The sequence below is a fragment of the Anguilla rostrata genome, chromosome 18 (assembly GCF_018555375.3).
Source record: "Anguilla rostrata isolate EN2019 chromosome 18, ASM1855537v3, whole genome shotgun sequence".
In the NCBI taxonomy this organism is placed as follows: Eukaryota; Metazoa; Chordata; class Actinopteri; order Anguilliformes; family Anguillidae; genus Anguilla; species Anguilla rostrata.
Window position 1 is genome coordinate 13,057,960 of NC_057950.1, and position 18,622 is coordinate 13,076,581.

At 50.7% G+C, this 18,622-nt stretch overlaps 1 protein-coding gene across 1 annotated transcript in view; it reads right to left on the reverse strand.

Annotated features, from left to right (window-relative positions):
- LOC135244528 (protein kinase C epsilon type-like) overlaps positions 1 to 18,622 on the reverse strand; it is a 109,266-nt gene that overhangs the window by 49,559 nt on the left and 41,085 nt on the right. The gene's annotated exons all lie outside the window — the stretch shown is intronic.

Here is an 18,622-nt window from a genome sequence, read left to right on the forward strand (position 1 = left end):
TGCCACAACCTCTGTCTTCCTCTGCCCATTTCTGAGTGTAAGCAGTGAGCGGAGGTGACAGACTTTGCCCCTGAACAGGGTCGTGACACCGACGTCCCAGCACGAAACATCCGTGGTCGTCAGAGCGGGGGATTCTGGGTAAGGGAAGGGAGAGAAGCGCTTGTGTTGACTGAGAAAATCAGGAGAGAGATGCGGCTCCTTTCTCATTCTCAACATCAGGACTCTTTAAAGACGAGACACGTTCTGCCCACTGAGGTTTGTTCATTAAAGTATCACCCCTGCAGGGGAGCCTTCAGGGTTTGGAACTCTTCCTGGTGCCAGCCCTGTTTCCTGGTTAAACTGCAGTACCCAGAGCATTGGACCAGGCCACAGGCTACGATACGGACCCTGGACTGAGGCCAGGAGTTCCGCCTGCCGATGCCACTGCATGTAGTAAGGAAGGACGCTGTTAGCCGGCTGTGCACCTCCCACACCTCAGCGCTCAACAGCGACCCCTCTGGTTGATCGGGTGACTGCGATATGCCTGCGTCGGCTGCGAAATACTCCAGCACAGCGGCAGCAGCAGGTCAGTTGACAGACTGCGGAGCATAACACGCTTACCGCGTATGTGAACCGGACCCCGCCCTTCTCAAACTGATGAACGACACTCCAGGGCTTGGACACTACCAAATTATGGTTAAAAATGGGGAAAACGGTAGAAATTGAATATAAATAGAAAAACAAATGAAATAATAACGGCAATACATTTTTCCTGCATTCTTTTCCGCAATAATTATGCTCTCGTACTCTCCCAGTGGCAGCAGTGTGAGGGAGGGATGGGGGCACAGGACAGTGAGGTACAGAAAGGTTTGGGGGGCGTAGGGGATAACAAGGTGCCCTGTGATGTGCGGTGACAAAAGGCCGAGCACCCCAAGATTCTGGGAAACCCCATGAAGCACTGAGGAATGAAGACGCAGGGCTCCTCGATAAATCAAGCAGCCGATACACCCAACCACGAAGCGGCAAGCAGATCGATGCCGTAGGCTGTGAGACTGGGATGGGCTCGGAACATGCAGGCGCTTCTCCCCAACACAGCCCCTGTCCTCACGTTTACCTCTTCAGTGATACACCACTGCCATCTCCAGGCAACTAGCTGTGGCTGCCTAGCAACCCCCCCCCCCCCCCAACACACACACACACACACACACTTGTGCCGCTGGAGATGGGAAATTCACTCCAGTCAATGACAGCCACCTGCCCCTTAGTGATGACATCACAAGGAATGATGTCACAGGTCAGTCTCAGTCCCCCTACAGTCATTGTGACATCACAACCAACTGCCTGCAAGAAGGGGGATTGCAAGAGGAGTCCTTTTCTGCCTTTTTTTTAAAGACCAATTAACCTAACCTCCAATTAACCTACTCTGCATGTCTTTGGACTGTGGGAGGAAACCGGAGTACCCAGAGGAAACCCACGCGGACACGGTGAGAACATGCAAACTCCACACAGAAAGGTGAGGCAATAGTGCTTGCTTTGAGGCAACAGTGCTACCCTCTGCACTGCGCACGTTAATATAACCATTGGTTTTAACTACTTTCTGCTAAGCATCGCTAAAGGTAATACGTTTAAATTGTTCTACTCTTTCGCCCCCTGAACTCCCCTCCATCATTACCACATATGAAAAATGTTCACATGCTGTAGTATGGTAGTATGTGATTTCAGATGCAGCCCTTGTGTGTAAAATATTTAGTCACCCCGCCCTGACCTCTGACCTTTCACCCTCCCATTTAAACGATTGCAGGAGCAGCCGGTCAGACCCCGGCAGGGAAAGCTTTCTGCGTTACAGGCCCTGCTCTTCACAGGGCGAGCTTCCTTCCCTGCCGCGTGAAAGCACCCAGCGTGAGGCACGGCGGCGCCTCCTGCTGGCTGTGGGAGGTGACATCAGCGAGATGAGATTATCGCACACAGCGGTGCTCTGAAGAACGCACGAGAGCAGGCGCTCCGTCAGCGCTAAGATCAGAGAAGCGCTCCACGCTGCACCACCCGTGACTCTCAGAGCACGGCGCCACCTTCAGGAGAATTCACTCTGTATCCATCCTGCACACAGACAGATGCACACCCATACACACACACACACACACATGCCCATACACACACACACACACACACACACACACACATGCCCATACACACACACACACACTCACACACATGCCCATACACACACATGATAGAGCCACATGCAGGTGTGAATGTCTGCTGTGTGCAGTACCGTTACAGGCCGGTACAGGGAACAGCAGCGGCGGTGGCGGTAAGGGGCTCTTCAGAGAGGCAGACGGTGACTAACGCGGGATCGGGTAACGAGTGGGGTACCCTCTCGCCCGCCGCCTCCCACAGCCCGACAGGGAGACGAGCGGGGTCGGGGGGAGGGGGGCGAGCGGCGCCCGGCGGACCCCGCCCGCGGTTGGCAGGGGGCCCCTCAGCGCCCACGCCTGGGCCACTTCACGGCGGATTCGCTGATAGCCATGAAGTGGCGTCGAGTAGCGCTCTTCAGACTGGCCAGAACACAGACGAGAGGAAGAGCCCAATTAAAGCGGCATTAATCACAGCCGGCTACCATGAGCCCGACGGAGCTCTGACCCCTCCGTCAGCATGCCGCACACAGCAGCCATGTTTCCTCTCTTACTGCGAGCAAAGGTGGGGTCCCAACGGCCCCCCCCCCCCAACTCATCTCCAATACTGCACCCCTACAGCACACACTGTGGACCCCTGCCGACTGCTCTGGCTTGGATTCAATCAACAACTAACTTACTTGATGTATAATAACTTACGTGTTATTTGCCATTATAGCCAGTGCATTTTTAGAATTGCTTTACTGAATGGCTTGAAGTGTTTGTCAAGAACAACACATTTAATGTCTGAAAGTTCGATTAATGTCTGATTGATGTTGATTGAACCCAGGCCTTTGTCTCCAAAGCTCGACAACTTTAACCTCATAAAAATAACTGCCGCAATTACTAAAAAAATTAATTACCTAGGCAACGCTGAAAATATCTTTATTGTTCACGTTGGCAAATGTTACTGAAAGTTATTATTTCGTCATAAAAAGTGTCATGATTCATCAGCCAGGATTAAAGCAAGCTTTGTCAACCAGCTCCAGTGCAACAGGCTCCCTGGTCATGAAACGCTCTGCCATCATTTCTCAAACAAAGCCAGGACATACGGTGCCAGCTAGGCCTGGGATGCATCACATGCATGAGTGGGGGGTGGGGCGTGGGGGGTGCACAAATTCACTCTGCTGTGTGAATTCATCTAGTCAGCTGAGCCATTGGTGGCTGCTGCCCCGAGCATTGACAGAGATGCAGGGAGAAAGGTTCTATACACTGCTGTTTGACTGTGCGTTTGTGTGCTGTGTGTGTGACTGTGTGTGTGTGTGTGTGTTTCTGCATTTCTGTGTGCCTGTGTGTGTGTGTACGTGTTTGTGTCTCTACATTTTTAGGTTAGTGCATCTGCGTTTCTGAGTGCATGTGTACGTGTTGCGATGACATCATTGCTACAGCGATTCAGAGACGATCTCTGACAGGTCGCACAGTGACAGCAGGGCGACACATCCTCAGAATCACTGCATAACTCAGCGGGAGAAGGGCCCAGCTGGGATCCCCTGGCCACGGTCCTGATGCTGGGAAAGGCGTGCAGACGAGGACAGGCCACCTTAGCCGTTTCCAGCCATTCATAAGCCCCGCCCACTCAAATAAATATCAACTGGCCGCATCACAGCAGCAGTAAACACAGAAATCAGTGGCAGGGTGACTGTGCAGAGCCCTCAGCTTCCTGTTTCAGATGAAGCCCGCGAGCGCTATTGCTCACACTAGATTGGCCGTCATGCAGGGGAGCGAATAGCATCATGGGGGACTATGTTCAGACGGAACAGCAGGAAGGCTGAGTTATCTAACTAGCCATCTGGTACAGGGCTATTAGTGCAGGGTGCTGCTGTCGCTGGAAAGGGTAGAGATGGAGAGGAAGATAGGAAGATGGAGAGAGAGAGAGAGAGAGAGAGAGGCAGCTTTAGCACAGCTCATGCCAGTAACACATTCTGTTCTTTAGAAAGGCTGTATTAAAACACACAGCGTTAGGGTCAAAGGATAATGCATTGCACCCGGCAGTCTGCTAGATAAAGGCTGGGACCAAACAGCTCCACAAAAAGAGCACAATTTCACCCATCTGCTTCTTTCTCCTCTCCTTCCAGGCTGATTGGCCACTCTGCCCGCCATCTGACTCGGCCCTTCTTCCCTTCTTCCCCTCCTCCGCGGCCAACGGGAAGCACGTCTCCGGGCTGCGCGGCTCGGCGTCAGCGCGGGGCGAAACGGGCGGATCACGCGATGCGTTTGGCGCACGGAGAGGTCCTCCCTCACGAGGTCACGCTCGCGCCCCCACACGTTCCGCACGCCTCTTCCTCTTCTCCATCCCCCCCTGAACTTTCTCTCCTTCTCTTCTCTGACACCTCTCCCTCACATCCATCCCTCCCCCTCCCTCCTCCCTCGGATGTCACTGCGCGAAAGCTGTGAGGTCACCAGTTGCCGGAACGTTGCCATAGTGATCTGGCCATGCGAATTGACACGGCGAGTAGGGATTTTTTTCTTTTGCTGAGAAAATGAGGGGGAGAATGTGGAACTGTGCATGACACTGATGTCGGGACAGAAGAGAGGGGGACACGCTGAAATAATACAGGCCCCAGCTTGTCTACCACAAAATCCCAAAGGTTCAGCCTTCATTTCAAACGTGGACAGTAGAAAGTAGAAATGACTGGGACACCATGAGAATGGGACCAGTGGGCAGTGCTTGAGGCCGAGGGGCCGTGGACCTGGGAGGGGGGGGTAGGGACTAGGGCTTTTTGTTCTAGAAATGGGGGTCAGGCCAGCCACCCTCTTTGTTTCAGAGCAGCAGTCAGCAGAGGATGAGGGAATAAAACAGGAGAGTGAAAGTGGGGTGGGGGCTGCAAGACTGTGCCTGGGGGGGGGGGGGTAGGTGGTATGTTTATTAGTGATAATTAATATGTATATTATTATCGTTTCTGTCATTACTTTTCATTTATTCATTTTGGTCAGATATATTCTGTAAAATAACAGGGTGTTGTAGTTTTTTTTAGGTTTGTGTGCCTTTTCTCACTTTGAGCACCTGTCCCTCAAAAGGTCCCTGCACAGCCCTAGGGGGGGCAGTACTGATGGTGTGGGGGGGGGGGGGGGCAATTGGAGGGCATGTGCAGGAAGGGGCTCATGCAGAGCAGAACAGATGGCAGCCTCAGAACCAGGGAGTAAAAGTGCTAAAAATACCGCCTCCCTCCAACGCCACCTCTCCACTGAGCACGCTCGCTCGCATGCATGCATTAGCATAGCAAGGGGGCAGTTCCGCCTGCTCCACTCCGACCAGAGGCGAACTTCTGAGAAAGTTTGTACTGGGGGAGGGGTGGTCCTCCAATCAAGAGCCATACAGAGAGAGAGAGAGAGAGAAGGAGAGAGAGTGCGAGGGAGAGCGGGAGGGCGAGTGTTTGCATAAGGAAGTTGACACAGCCTCCGCATTATGGAACAGTACACAGTAAAACGCTCAGCTTTAAATCAACTCTGATTAGGGAACACGACACTGATAAAATTTTACAGTCAAAATATAGCACGCGACATGCCAAGCGTACTGTCCTACACAGCCTAACAACTGAATACTGAGAGAGGTTCCATTTTGCACTGACTTATGTCCTGCAGCGACACAGCTCTGTCCATATGAAAGACACGTGAAAGGCACGCTTTAGTCCACAAAGGGAAATGGGCAGAAATTTGACTAAATACACTTTAACTGATTGAAAGACCCTGGCTTCTAGTTCAGCGCCTAACGCATCACAGGATGAGAGCGAGTCCCGGTATCCATCGTGTTCGCGGATGCCTCCCTCCCTGTTTGAATTTCGTAACAAAGCGAACGTGACGTACAGTTGGATGGGGAAAAAAAAAAAACTTTAATATGGCCATAGGCTAAGCGTAGCGTCAATCTCAGGGGAGAGCGGCGGAACCTGTCAGTTGTGTAAATAGCTGAGCCTGGGCACTGTGAGAGACTTGTGTGTCACACTAGGTGGCCTGTGATTGGTCCTGTGTGAGTCAGTCTACGCACGCTGCAGCGAGGGCAGGGTAATCCAGCCCTGATCCACCTGCTATTTTAGGCATCTCACTGGGACAGGGACAGGCACAAAGCCCAGAGCCTACCAGGGCCACAGAGCACCCCCCTGAGCGACAGCCCAGCCACACCTGGGATAAGCCTGTGTCAAGCAGACAATGCAGAGAACTGACAGTTGAAGAAGAGGTTTCCCATGCACACACACACACGCACACACATATACAGTACATCCTCGCAAACACATGCAAACACACACACACGCACACATACATTCTCCCACATACACACACACACACACGCACATACACACATATACAGTACATACTCGCAAACATATGCAATCACACACACGGATGCACAGACACACAATCTCTCACACACAAATGCACACACATGCATCCACAAGGAGGCTCACACATATTAAATCAAAACACAGTGAATCTCCCTGTTTTCGTCTAACTGCCTGCCACGCTTATCCCAAAAGCAAGCACAAGAAATGCTTTTTATTTCCCTCAAGCAGGTGAGAAATACCTGAGAGCACCAGCAGAGCAGGCGGGTTTGGGTGTGGAATGAGCTAACAGGCAGCATGATGCTCCGGAGGGAAGCTCTGCACAGACCCACTGCTGACATCACTGTGACATCACCAGCTCTGGCTTTCCAGGCCCAGGGCAAAAGGCCTCTCCATTTTAACCCAGCCTTGCTCCTCCCCACCACTCCAATTGGACAGAGAGGTTCCAAGCCACGCCCCGGAATTCCATTCCACACCGACAGTTCCCATCGGGCAGGACACCTCGCAGACAGCCTCGACCAGACAGAGCCTGCATCCATCATCATGCCCGGCTGCCCGTGACTCTGCAGACAGCTGGAAAACATCTCCCAGCCATTCCCTCTCAGCCACGGACAACAGTCATGGCTGCCGCAGAACCGACGGCCCAATGTCTCGAAACAGACTCGGACAGGGGACAAGTGAGAAACCCGGTCCAGCCTCCTGCCCAGCACTGTGGCACCGCATACAGGCTAACTCAGAAATATACTAAAGGAAAGAGCAGACAGAAAAACATGTTCTCTAAGAGACACGATTCAAAATGTCTAACCTAAAGAAGATGACAACGGCAACCAGCAACAAAAGTGCAATGATTCTATTAATGAAATAAATGTGCACTCGTGCAGGCCTGGTGTCTAATCCTGAGGTGTCTGACAGCGGTGTGACAGCAGACACTGTGCAAATATAGGCCTAACACTCACACCCAGCTGGCAGGTGTAAATTTGTGCTTCACAGTAAAGCATGTTCTGCTCTTATCAGGCACAGTCTGCTCATTGTACCGTGCACAGTCCGATTATATAGACCTACCATAAACTTGCTCAAGCACTGATCAAAGTATGTCAATCACCTGAACTGATCACATGCTATAGTCTAACCAGTATGCAAAGTCTCTAAATGAATATTTTGTTTGTTCCCACAAGTAAACTGAAAATTGACAAACGGGAGTAAAGGTGGCTCAAGTGGTTCAACTATATTATGAAAAAGAATACATCATCCGTTGCCATGCATGCACTTATTTCCAATTGCCCCTCCCATGGCATGTACCATTCCTGTAAGAACGTAGGACGCTCATGAGCCAACTGCCAGTGTCCTTTAATGTAGAAAAGATCCAGAGCCCCAGAAGTGGAGCAAGTGGGCCAGACCAGGGTGAACTCTGACCTTTGTCAACTGTTCCAAAACTAAAGAAGCCAAAGGCGGCAGTGAAAATAGCTTCTCTCTGGTCTGGTTTTTAAAGAGGTTGCAATGCAGCCCAGTACATCTCTCTCTCGCTCTCTCATTAGCATGGGAGACAGATGAGACTGATCACCCCTCTCACTATGGAAACGAGCAGGTTTCGTCCCTTCCTCCTCCTGCACGACCACACCTTCAGCCTGCCTGAGCTGTGACGCGAGCGTTGCCATGGTTTCAGAGCTGGGGAGTGTGATGGCAGGTCTATCTTGGTCAGGGTGTGCTGTCACAGTTTTCCAGCTTGAGTAGTGATTATAAGTTTCTCATTGGTTTGGGAATATCGCCATGGTTTCTGGTTTTGCGGTATGAATGTGCATTTCTCATTGAACAGGGTAGGTCGCCGCGGTTTCCAGACGTGACGGCGAATTTCTGATTGGTCAGGGTGTGCTACTCCAGTTTCAGGTTCAGGGAGTTCGAGGCCAGGTTTGTCATCATGGTTTCAGGGCAGGTACAGTGATTTCTGACAGGACAGGACTGCACCTTTCTAGCCTCTGTGGTTCCTGAGCTTCAGTCCTCTGGACTTTCTCTCACCTCAAGCATAGCGGTAGGGTCTAGGCTAACATTTTTTCCAAGGGGCAGTCGAAAAATTTAGGAGCAAACTCCCAATTAGTAAGTGTGCTTATAAATTATTTTTCAGGAACAAATGCACTCGCCAGGTCTTGCCAGCTTAGTGCCGGAACATAGAGTGCTGGACATGAGTTAACCTAGATCAGCTGGGGGGATTGGCTGGCTCAAGGCAAGCTGCTGGGCGGTGGAGAGGCTCAGTACATCAGGCTTGGGCTGATACTGAAAATCTCAAACCAAAGATTCAGCACAAAAATGACCATGACACGACGGCAACCTCACTGACACGAAGACTGAGCGGGCAGTGATTAGTCACAAGGTTGCCAGGAAACACGGAAGACAGCAAAATAATGATTTCAGACATTAGCAATTCATTTATAGAAGCATAACCATAATTAGCTCTGTTCTAATGTAACCGATTATAATAGGCAAACGTTTCCAAATGCTTCCTTGAAAAGGCTGTTTTCCCCAGGAAATATGGACTGGGTCCCCAGGGTTTTCTACTCTTCATGTGAACTCTGAAATAGGATGCCGTCAGTAGATTTTAAGTTTCATTATGAAAATGGTCAGGAACCCACAAACCAACAGTGAGAAATGAGTTAAAAACAGATTTCACCATTTACTGATGTTGCCATGTCTGCTATTTAGGATTACTTTAGTTGTGTTATTTCCTTGCTATTTTAGATTTGGAGAGTGTAGCAGTGCGTGGTGCCACTATGAGAGCCAGGTGCTGTACACTCTGTCAAAGACAGAGGAATTAGCTGCGCTGCTTTTATCCACAGAACTACCAGTATTGCATCTTTAAAATCAAAACCTCAGGTCAGAATTTGCTGCTATGAGGTGCAGTGTATGAAGAGGGGAAAAAACAAGCACGGGAACTCGATGAAGAGGGAGTGAAATCCGGACAGTCACGCGATGGTGTCGGAGATTGCAATCGAGGACCGGGGGATGGGGTGCACACGTGCAGCTCATGAGGAGTAGTGGGACGCTAGGAAGAAGTATTGGACTGCTGGAGGAAGTCCCGGTACGGCATACCGGTCCGTTCCTGCCCGCTTCAAGCACTGATAAGCGGGCAGGATGGAGGGCGGTCATGGGACAGCACTGATGGCGATGATATGGAAAGAGGAGAAGAGACCCAGAATGGGCAGAGTGGGCGGAGTGGGAAAGAGTTTGGGGGGGGTGGGTTGAGAAAAGCATATCAGGGATGCGTACACAGGCTTGCGAAAGACTTGTACCTGAGAGTTCAGCGGAAAAGTAGAGGGAGAGAGATAGAGATAGAGATAGAGATAGAGCCCGCAGGATACTCCGTCACACGCCGCTGAGAGTAGTTACCTCTCTGTCATGTGACCTCGCCATCCTGTGTGGAGCACTGAGAACAGCACAGGGTTGAATTTCACACCCTCCCATCAAGCCTGCTATTTAACTTTGTGTTCGGCAAAAAAAAACAAAAAAAAAACACTTACAGCCTGCTTGTTACTTACTACAGATATCATCACACAGACTGTGCCTGGCAAAGGACTGTTCTTTCCCACTAATGTAAGTGCCTATGGATCAAACAAGTACAGCATTCACCTCATCATCGACTGCTATTGCATTTAGCACCTTGTAGGACCATTCAGGGCTGAGGGTGGAGAACAAGGAGACTGTGAGGCAGTACTCTGTTGTACCGTGAAGGGAGGAGCCTCAGAGTAAGCACCAATCAGATCCCCTTCTTCTGTTACCCAGTTATTTGCTGCAGAGCGTTTTTGGAAGTAAGCCCCTTTACACCCCGTCTCCTCTGAACGTGGATACTGTACCTCAGCTTTGTACAGTCCGTTCTGTACACACTTAGAAGGTCCAATGTTTAAGTGTGGAAATGATGTAATTAAAGCAAACATAGACCTTAAAGACTTTGTGGCTGCATGAACGATTCAATTGCAGGGAAAAAAATTATTGTAGTGTCTTTTAAAAGTACTTAAAGCAGTTGTTGGCAACTGTCAAGAAAAAAACAGGGCAAATCTGTCTCGTGCTCTCAAAAACAACACAATGCTGAAATGCCAAAAACAAAGAACGCCCGAGAATTCGTTTCAGAGAAGGAGAAAGCTTTCGACCGAGAAAAGCACGAGGTAGTTTACTGCGAGTTTACATCTCGCTAGGGCTGGTCCTGGCGGTATCATAAAATCTCCCCCCGGACGGACAGCTGACTGCGCGGAGAGAGCGTCTCCTCTTCCGCAGCTGGTCTGACATTCGGCCAGCAGAAGGAGGCAGGAAAGAGCGTCCAGCGGAAGACAAAGCTTCTCACTGGTCACGTGACCCCCTTTCGGCCACACTGGGGGTAGACCGCGCTGGCTGCGCCCGCCCCGCGGCCAGAGGAGAGCTTCCTGTGCCTCTTTGCTGTTACCCTAGGTTCCCAAGGCCTGGGAGTGATGCTGAATAATTTTTTACTGGTGCAAAGATGAAAGAGTAAAAAGAAAGCTCATGAGATTCCTGCAGCCATCTTCTCCCTCATGTGTTTAGGGCTGATTTCCTCTAGGAGTGAGAGTGTGTACCGTAGGCAGGCTCTCACGGTCAGCACAAGCCTCCAGTCACACCTACCAGATACGTGTGAGAACATAGACACAAACAAACACGCACACGCACAACACACACACACGCACGCACGCACACACACACACACACACACACACCACATAAACACACACACACATGCACACACACACACAACATAAACACAAACATACACACACAACATAAACACACAGACAGAAACACACACACGCACGCACACAACACGAACACACACACGCACGCGCGCACGCACACACACACACAAACAGGGTCCAGGACAGTGAGCCTGATATTCAAAGTGCATTGTAATCAGCAAAGCACTCTGGGAATTATCCCAGATTAAGCATGGGATTTGCTCGAGGACCCAGGACCATCACAGGCACAGGGCGACCGTCCTCTCTGATGAGTACAATGCCGTGTGATGCCGCTAAGCGGCCGGCTGACGTGGGCTGAGTGAGGAATCTGTGCAGGTCTCGCATGACAAACACACAGATGTGCCCTTTTCCCCAGCACTCCATCACTGCAGCGGGCAACAGACCAATCTGATCACGGGGACCGCAAAATGCTCCTAGCAGCAGCCAATCAGCGCATCCGGCCTTCCAGCCGCTCCCAACAGCATTCAATCAGATCGCTCAGACGCATCAAACGCACCAGACAGCCTCTGATTGGAGGACTCCGGTTAGCTCACCATTTCTTCTTTCCCCTTCATCTCTTATGCCTGCGCTTTTCATTTAATCCATCTAATTCGCTTTTTTTCTTACGGACAGAAGAGGGCGGCAGTTCCCCCTTTCCACCTGCAGGGGGCGCGTGGCTGACACAGACAGGCAGGGCTGCATGCTGGGAGAATGTGCGAAGGCCGCGCACATTGGGTAATTGGCTGTTTTCACAGACGGGGGAGACAACAGAAATTAAGTGTGGCGCGGCGGCGGGCGGCGAAGCCAGCGATGCGCCGCGGCGGGGGGTCCCGAGGGCCGCGTCCTCCGCATCGCCACGGCGACGGTCACCAGACGACAATCGCGCTCTGTTGTTGGGCCCTCCGGGCACGCCGGCGCTGGCCGTTCGCGGAGCCGATTGGATAATTAGCCCCGCTGTCTGGGCCCGGCGCTTCGCTGCCGGGGCGTGAACGCGTCGCGCTGGAAGACGGCCAAGCTTTCCCTCATCGCCCCGGCGGCGGCCGGAGAGAAAAGCACACTCCGCCGCGACCCCGCCGTGACCCCGCTCTGTCACCCGCCCCGGCCACCCAGCCGTGCAAAACACAGCTCCAGCCCCGGACTCCAATAAACACAGAGACAGCGAGAGCTGCGCAGCCCGAGAGCAGGCGTGGAACCGAGCCCGCTCACACCAGTAACTAAGCGATGAAAGACATAGAACAGGACCGAGGACATCACAACAACCTGACTGAATCCGTGCGGTTGGCAGGCCTACGAGGAGATGGGCTTAGTGTCTGCTCTGTGTGATTCCAGAGAACTGCCTGCCGTTTCCAAAGAAGGATTTTAGCCTTTGATTGCATTTACCGTCTTAATATATCAACAACGGGTCTACTCCTCAGAGGCAATCCACTCCAGGACCGTACTGTACACGTGTTGAATATGTCACATCCGTCTGTCTGTCCAGCCCATCACTGCAGCAGTTTCCCTCACTCTACTGCTCTCCATTACACTCACTCAGTCACCCGTCCCTCTTTCTATCTATCTTTCTCATTTCCTCTCCCTCAACTCACTCACTTACGCACTACTCCACTAACTGTCCTCTCTCTCTCTCTCTCTCGTTATCTCTCACTCTGTATGTCTCGCTCTCTCGCTCTTTCCCTCTTTCTGTTTCTCTTTCTCCCTCTCCTTTTACACAACAATGGGCTATTTTGGACTCATCATGACAGAGGGCCTTTAGCCCTCCCTTCCTGTTTGAGCCGGGCTCCGCTCAAGGTCCCGTCCGCTCGCAGGCCGAGGGGGGCGCGCTCGCCGGACGGCTCCGCGGCGGGAAGTCTATTTATAGAGCGCACGGGGGGGACAGGCGCGCGAGCCGGGGCGGCAAAGGTACCCACGGAGCGACAGCAGGCCACACAGAGGGGCGCTGACACAGCGCCCCAAACCGGGACATAGGGCGCCAGGGAAAAGGATAGAGACGGGCGGGACAGCAGTAGAGAACACTCCACTGAAGGTGTGGGGAATGGATTCTGGGTAGGGGCTGTGGGTGGGGGACACGGCTCCATGGGGACACTGTGCGGATGAGAAAGGGGAACTGGCGCACACAATAGGCCGGAGGGCACGGTTAGGCACCGTTCGCACTGGCAGACCCTTAGGGCAACCTCTCTCAGCTTGGCTGGCAGGGCCGCCTGGCTTTCCTGCCAGTTCCCCGGCTGAAATGTGTCGCGAATTTTATTAGAAGCGCAGTTATGCTGACTCAAATGCAAGACATACACGCAAGTTTAAGGCTTCACCACAGAGCCTTCAAGCCTTTCGATACAGAGCCTTAAAGTCTTTATTTGACTAACAGTCTAGAAACCAATGACAAGCCATTTTTTGGTCCCTGTCTAGCTACACAGTTAGCTCAGCAGAGTTACCCCCCTCCAGTGCAGTGCACAACTTTCATTTTTCAATGAACAGACAAAAGGAATGAAGGGCTTGGCTGTGTTTAAACTTTATTGTGGACAGTGATCTTTGTGGAACTTTGCGGTTTTGGCACACATGCACACACACATAGACACATGTACACACACACACGCACACACAACACACACACACACACACACACACACACGCACACACACACACACACACACACACACACAGACACATGTACACACACACACGCACACACACACACACACACACACACACACACACACACACACACACACACACACACGCACACACACACGCACGCACGCACACACACACACACACACACACACACACGCACACACACAGAGGCCCCGTGCTGCTGGCACACCGTGATGGAAAATCAACTCAGAACAACTGCCGCAGGACACAATGTGGGGTGGCTACCAGTGCATTCATTAATAAAGAGAGAGCAACAGGCTGGCGGCCTTGGCCCGGCCAATAAGCACACGCTACGCTGCCCAAGCGCTGCATGGGCAACTCAGGGGAGGGACTCAGCAGACGCCAACGTGAAATAACAGCAGGACGTACTCTGTCCTTTACAAATGTACAACACAAACTACCCATGCGTGCAGCTAAACTCCTCCCCACACTGCCAAATATTAACCACTGTGAAACATCTTATTCAGGACTTCCACACAGAGGAGCTTTCACCGACCAAACTGCCTTCCTGTTCATCATCAATTTTCAGTCCGGGTGTGCAAATCTTTCTGGGGGATCCAGAAGGGAGTATCGAGATGTTGTAAAACCCGCGGAGATTAGGTTGGAGGGGCTACGTTGGACAGTATTTCCCTCCGACCTGTACGACGTTTACAGTGAGAAGAACCACATGTGTGCTCCTGCGAGTTTGAGCCAAACAAACTGTTGAAGCTGTGTCATTGCAACCTTCTGCTGAGTCATTAAATCATTTCCAATGCTTTTACTCCCACAGACCTTAGCACTGCATTCCTCCTGCTGTTCAGACAGACAGACACACACAGACAGAAAGATCTTTAAACATAAGGAAAGACATATCTCTCTCTGTCTGGCTCTCTCCTTCCCACCCACTGGACTCCTCTGTCTTTCACTCCACCCTTACTTTTCTCACCTCTCTTTCAAATTTCTTGTTTCCCCGGTCTTCGTCTCTCACTCTCCCCCCAACCACTCTCAACCTACCTCTTTCTCTCCCCTCTCCCTCCCCCTCTCTTTCCTCCTTGCTCTCTCTCTCTCCCCCCTTCTCTCTTATGATGGTGTAACAGCTCACTTTTCACATATCCACTCTCCTAATCCATTTATCTGCACTCCAGCGCTTTCAGGAAACCAGCTCCGGAGACGATCTCCAGCCGGTGCAGCTCCAGAGGGCGGCCAGCACAAAGACCGAGAGCGACCCGGCACCCAAGTGGCCATTTGATACAACAGGACTCACCGTTACCCCCGCGGCCTAAACTCCCTTAAACTCAATCGCCAGTGCTTTTAAAGAGCTGCGCATCTAGCATTTCAATTTTCGTCTGAAACTGTCTGGTGGTCACACCATTACTGAACTGCAACTGACCAGGTGCATTATGGGAGCTGTAGTTCAACTCTGTCCTGGACACTGCGTTTTTGTCTGGCTCTGGCTTGGCTCCCATCTATGATAATGAGAAAAGTCACTCCATCCCTCTGCGTTGCATGATCGGTTAAGTCTCTGACTGCAGCACTTTGTGGGCCAATGTCCTCTAATGTCTCCCCGCTGTTTGTTGCCAGTGTAAAAGACAATTCAAGCAGTGTTTCCACACTGGAAAATTCATCTCTTAAGCCTCTGACACCAAAGCAGACATTAGTACTTAAACTCTGTATAACAGCACTTTATTTAAAGTCACACACCATTTGGAAAGGAAAATACATTTCCACAGCAGTGGAGCAAAAAGCGGAACTGAATTCCCCACTGTGGAAAAAAACACACAATGATGACTCTATTAACTATTTCCATTCTTATGGTGTAATAAAGGATGAGGGTAATTAACAAGGGGACATTTTAAATACAATTATGGGAGTCATTCCAGAAGGATAAGCTGACAGGTAGCATGTTAACCTCTAATGTGGTGTGTGTGTGTGTGCGTGTGTGTGTATGTGTGTGTGCGCGTGTGTGTGTGTGTGCGTGTGTGTGTGTGTGTGTGTGCGCGTGTGTGTGTGTGCGTGTGTGTGTGCAACCACGCCTGACGTGAACGGGCATATGGAGCCCCTCCCGTCGGCGGGTGCCAGATTCCTCACACAAACCAAGCACCTCTCTGGCCCTCCACACCGCATCATTTTCTTTCCAGCGTCCCTGGCCTTCCACACTCCCGTCCTTCACTTAAACATGCTGCGGGCCACTTAGCGCAGAGAGGCTAACTCCCCGGTCCCCCGCCGAACTCAGGCTGAAGCTCGGCCTGCGTCTCTGCTCTCCAGAACCTCTGGGTCTCACTCAATAACACGGCTCCATTAACGCCCGGGACTCAGTCAAACTCGGGGCGGCGCTCTGGGGTGTGAACCGCGCCACTTCAAGCCAACCACAGAGATTACAGCATGAACAGGTCATCAGCACAGTTACAAAGCACCATGGCAACAGTGGTAAGCAAGATCCCGCCAGGGCCAGGATGGACAGCTGCCCCTATAGGCCAGTGGAAGGTGTTAAGAGTGTGACAGAAGGAGTGTATCAGTTTCTGAGACTGTTAATGTGCCCCATATGTGAAGCAAATTCATAACAACTGATCAAGAATTAATCATTAATCTGGGTTTCAAAAAGAATTATTTCCTGTTAAAAGAGTGAGGAGTAGCCCTGTGGAGTGAATCCCATTTTTGGAGACACACACACATACACACACACACAGATACGCGCACACACACACACACACACACACACACACACACAGATAAATACAACCACTGCACATCCACATCCCTCCCATCATACCTGACACTCACTAAACCCTCACTACCCCCACCGCCCCCCCGCCCACACAGACTCCCATGTGCTTCATGTATGTGTGCAGATGGCCCAGGACAGCACTGCAGGCCTCCTGGGGCTCATGACAGAACTACTGTACACTCACTGACTCTTGTTCAATCTCAAACTGACCTGGCATTAGAAAGGTTATAATGCAGCGCAATACATCTCTCTCCCCGTCATCCCTCTCCTTTTCTTTCTTGCTCTCTCTCTTCCCTTGCTTTCTCTCTCCTGAACTCTGGAGAGAGAGGAAATCTCCCCGCTCTGTAAACAGAGGATGGCGAAGCACTAATATTTAGAATTGGCTGCAGCTTGCCAGTGCACTGCTGCTGTCCGTGCCAAGGTCCCAACACACGTCACGGGAGAGGGATTCTGTCAGCTCTGGCAACCCACGTGAGATGCAGCATTTTCCAAGACAGAATATCCTGCATCTGACAGATATAGAAATCTGATGATAAAAAATAATCTAATCTAATCTGTAGCCCTCAACTCCTCATATCCTGTGAATTTGCAGAGAAGCTGCTGAACACTTGAACAGCAAAACTGAGCTGCCTTGAAATTGTTTCAAGGAGCAAATTATTTTAAATAAGACACATGCTATTTTAGATGGGACAGAATTATAAATAAAAGTTTAGGCATTATGGCATTACGATGCCTTCCCCACTCATTGAATCTGTTCCTAACCAATACATTTTCAATGAGCTATCCAACTTTCAGCCACAGGAAATGCTAACAGACCACTTCCTGTAGTAGCAATGATTACAAAACAGCAAAAACATTTGTAAAAGTGCCAGAAAAGCAAATTTTTTCCTTCTCTGAGCATGCTAGAGCAAAACAGAAAGCAATGATGCATAGAAAAAGCAAGAGAAAAAAGTGTGAAAAGGAATGAGAGATGAGTGAGGGAAAGGGAAAGAGAAGCATGAAAATGAGAGCGAAAAAAGATGAAAGCCCAAAAGAATGCATGAGAATGAAAGAAAGAAAGAAAGTATGAATAGTGAAAGAATGAGAGGGAGTGAGAAAGAAAGGGCAGGAAACAGGGGACAGGGTGAGAAGGAAGGAGGGGAAGTCCCAGGGGGACAAAACAAAGAAGAAAGTGATGACTTGTCAGCAAAGCTGATGATAAACCGAAACGATCAGAAGTCACCATACGCTAGGATAGTCTACAGTCTACCAGCATCATGAATGCCAGGCCTGACACCAGTAGCTTCTGAACAAATTGCAATTAACCTTGTGGCCAATCACAGCTGATGCATGAGGGCACCTAGCCAATGGGAGACAAATAGCTTCAATGACAGCACGTGACTGGCACACGAGTCTGGCTTCCCCGTGTTCACCGTTGTGTCCCTCGAAAACATCGTCCTCATTAGCCTCCACTGCTTCGGGCGGCAACGAATCTGGGGCGCACTCTAAGTAGGGCGGCGCGACCCACTTCTACCCTGAGATAAATCAGGAGGAATAGGAAGGGGGTTGGCGATAAGGTGCTGAGAGAGCCATACCTACAACAAATCATCCGCCCTTTTTACTTCTTAACCGCGCACGAGCACGCACGCTGAGGTCACCTAATGTTCAGCGGCCGGGTCTGTTGTCCAAAGGCTGTCAAAGGTTCCAAAGCGCTCTGACTAAGACTTTACCGGCTCACCGCTCGGCTGACGCACCAGACCTGAAACATGCCAGTTTCCTCAAACTGAAAACAAGGCAGCATCCTTGTTTCACAGGAAACACCAATGAAACATGCTTTGAGCTGAAAAGCATACAAAAAAACACCAACTGAAGTCACACAAGGTCTCTATAGAACATATCATTTATAACCTTGCCTTTTATATCATTGCATTGCATTTGCATAAGTACAATATCCGTGGAAAAGCTAAGACACGAAATGAAAGTAATGACTGGGGTGGCAGGTATGCCATCCAACAAGTTCTCAGTTGGCGGGTCAAACCCCGTAATTGTACAGCACTGAGAGTTTGGCATAATTTCAAGGTTGCATAAAGAAATGATACTATGCCGCCTGGAACAGAAAAAAAACCATAGAGGTTACAGCAG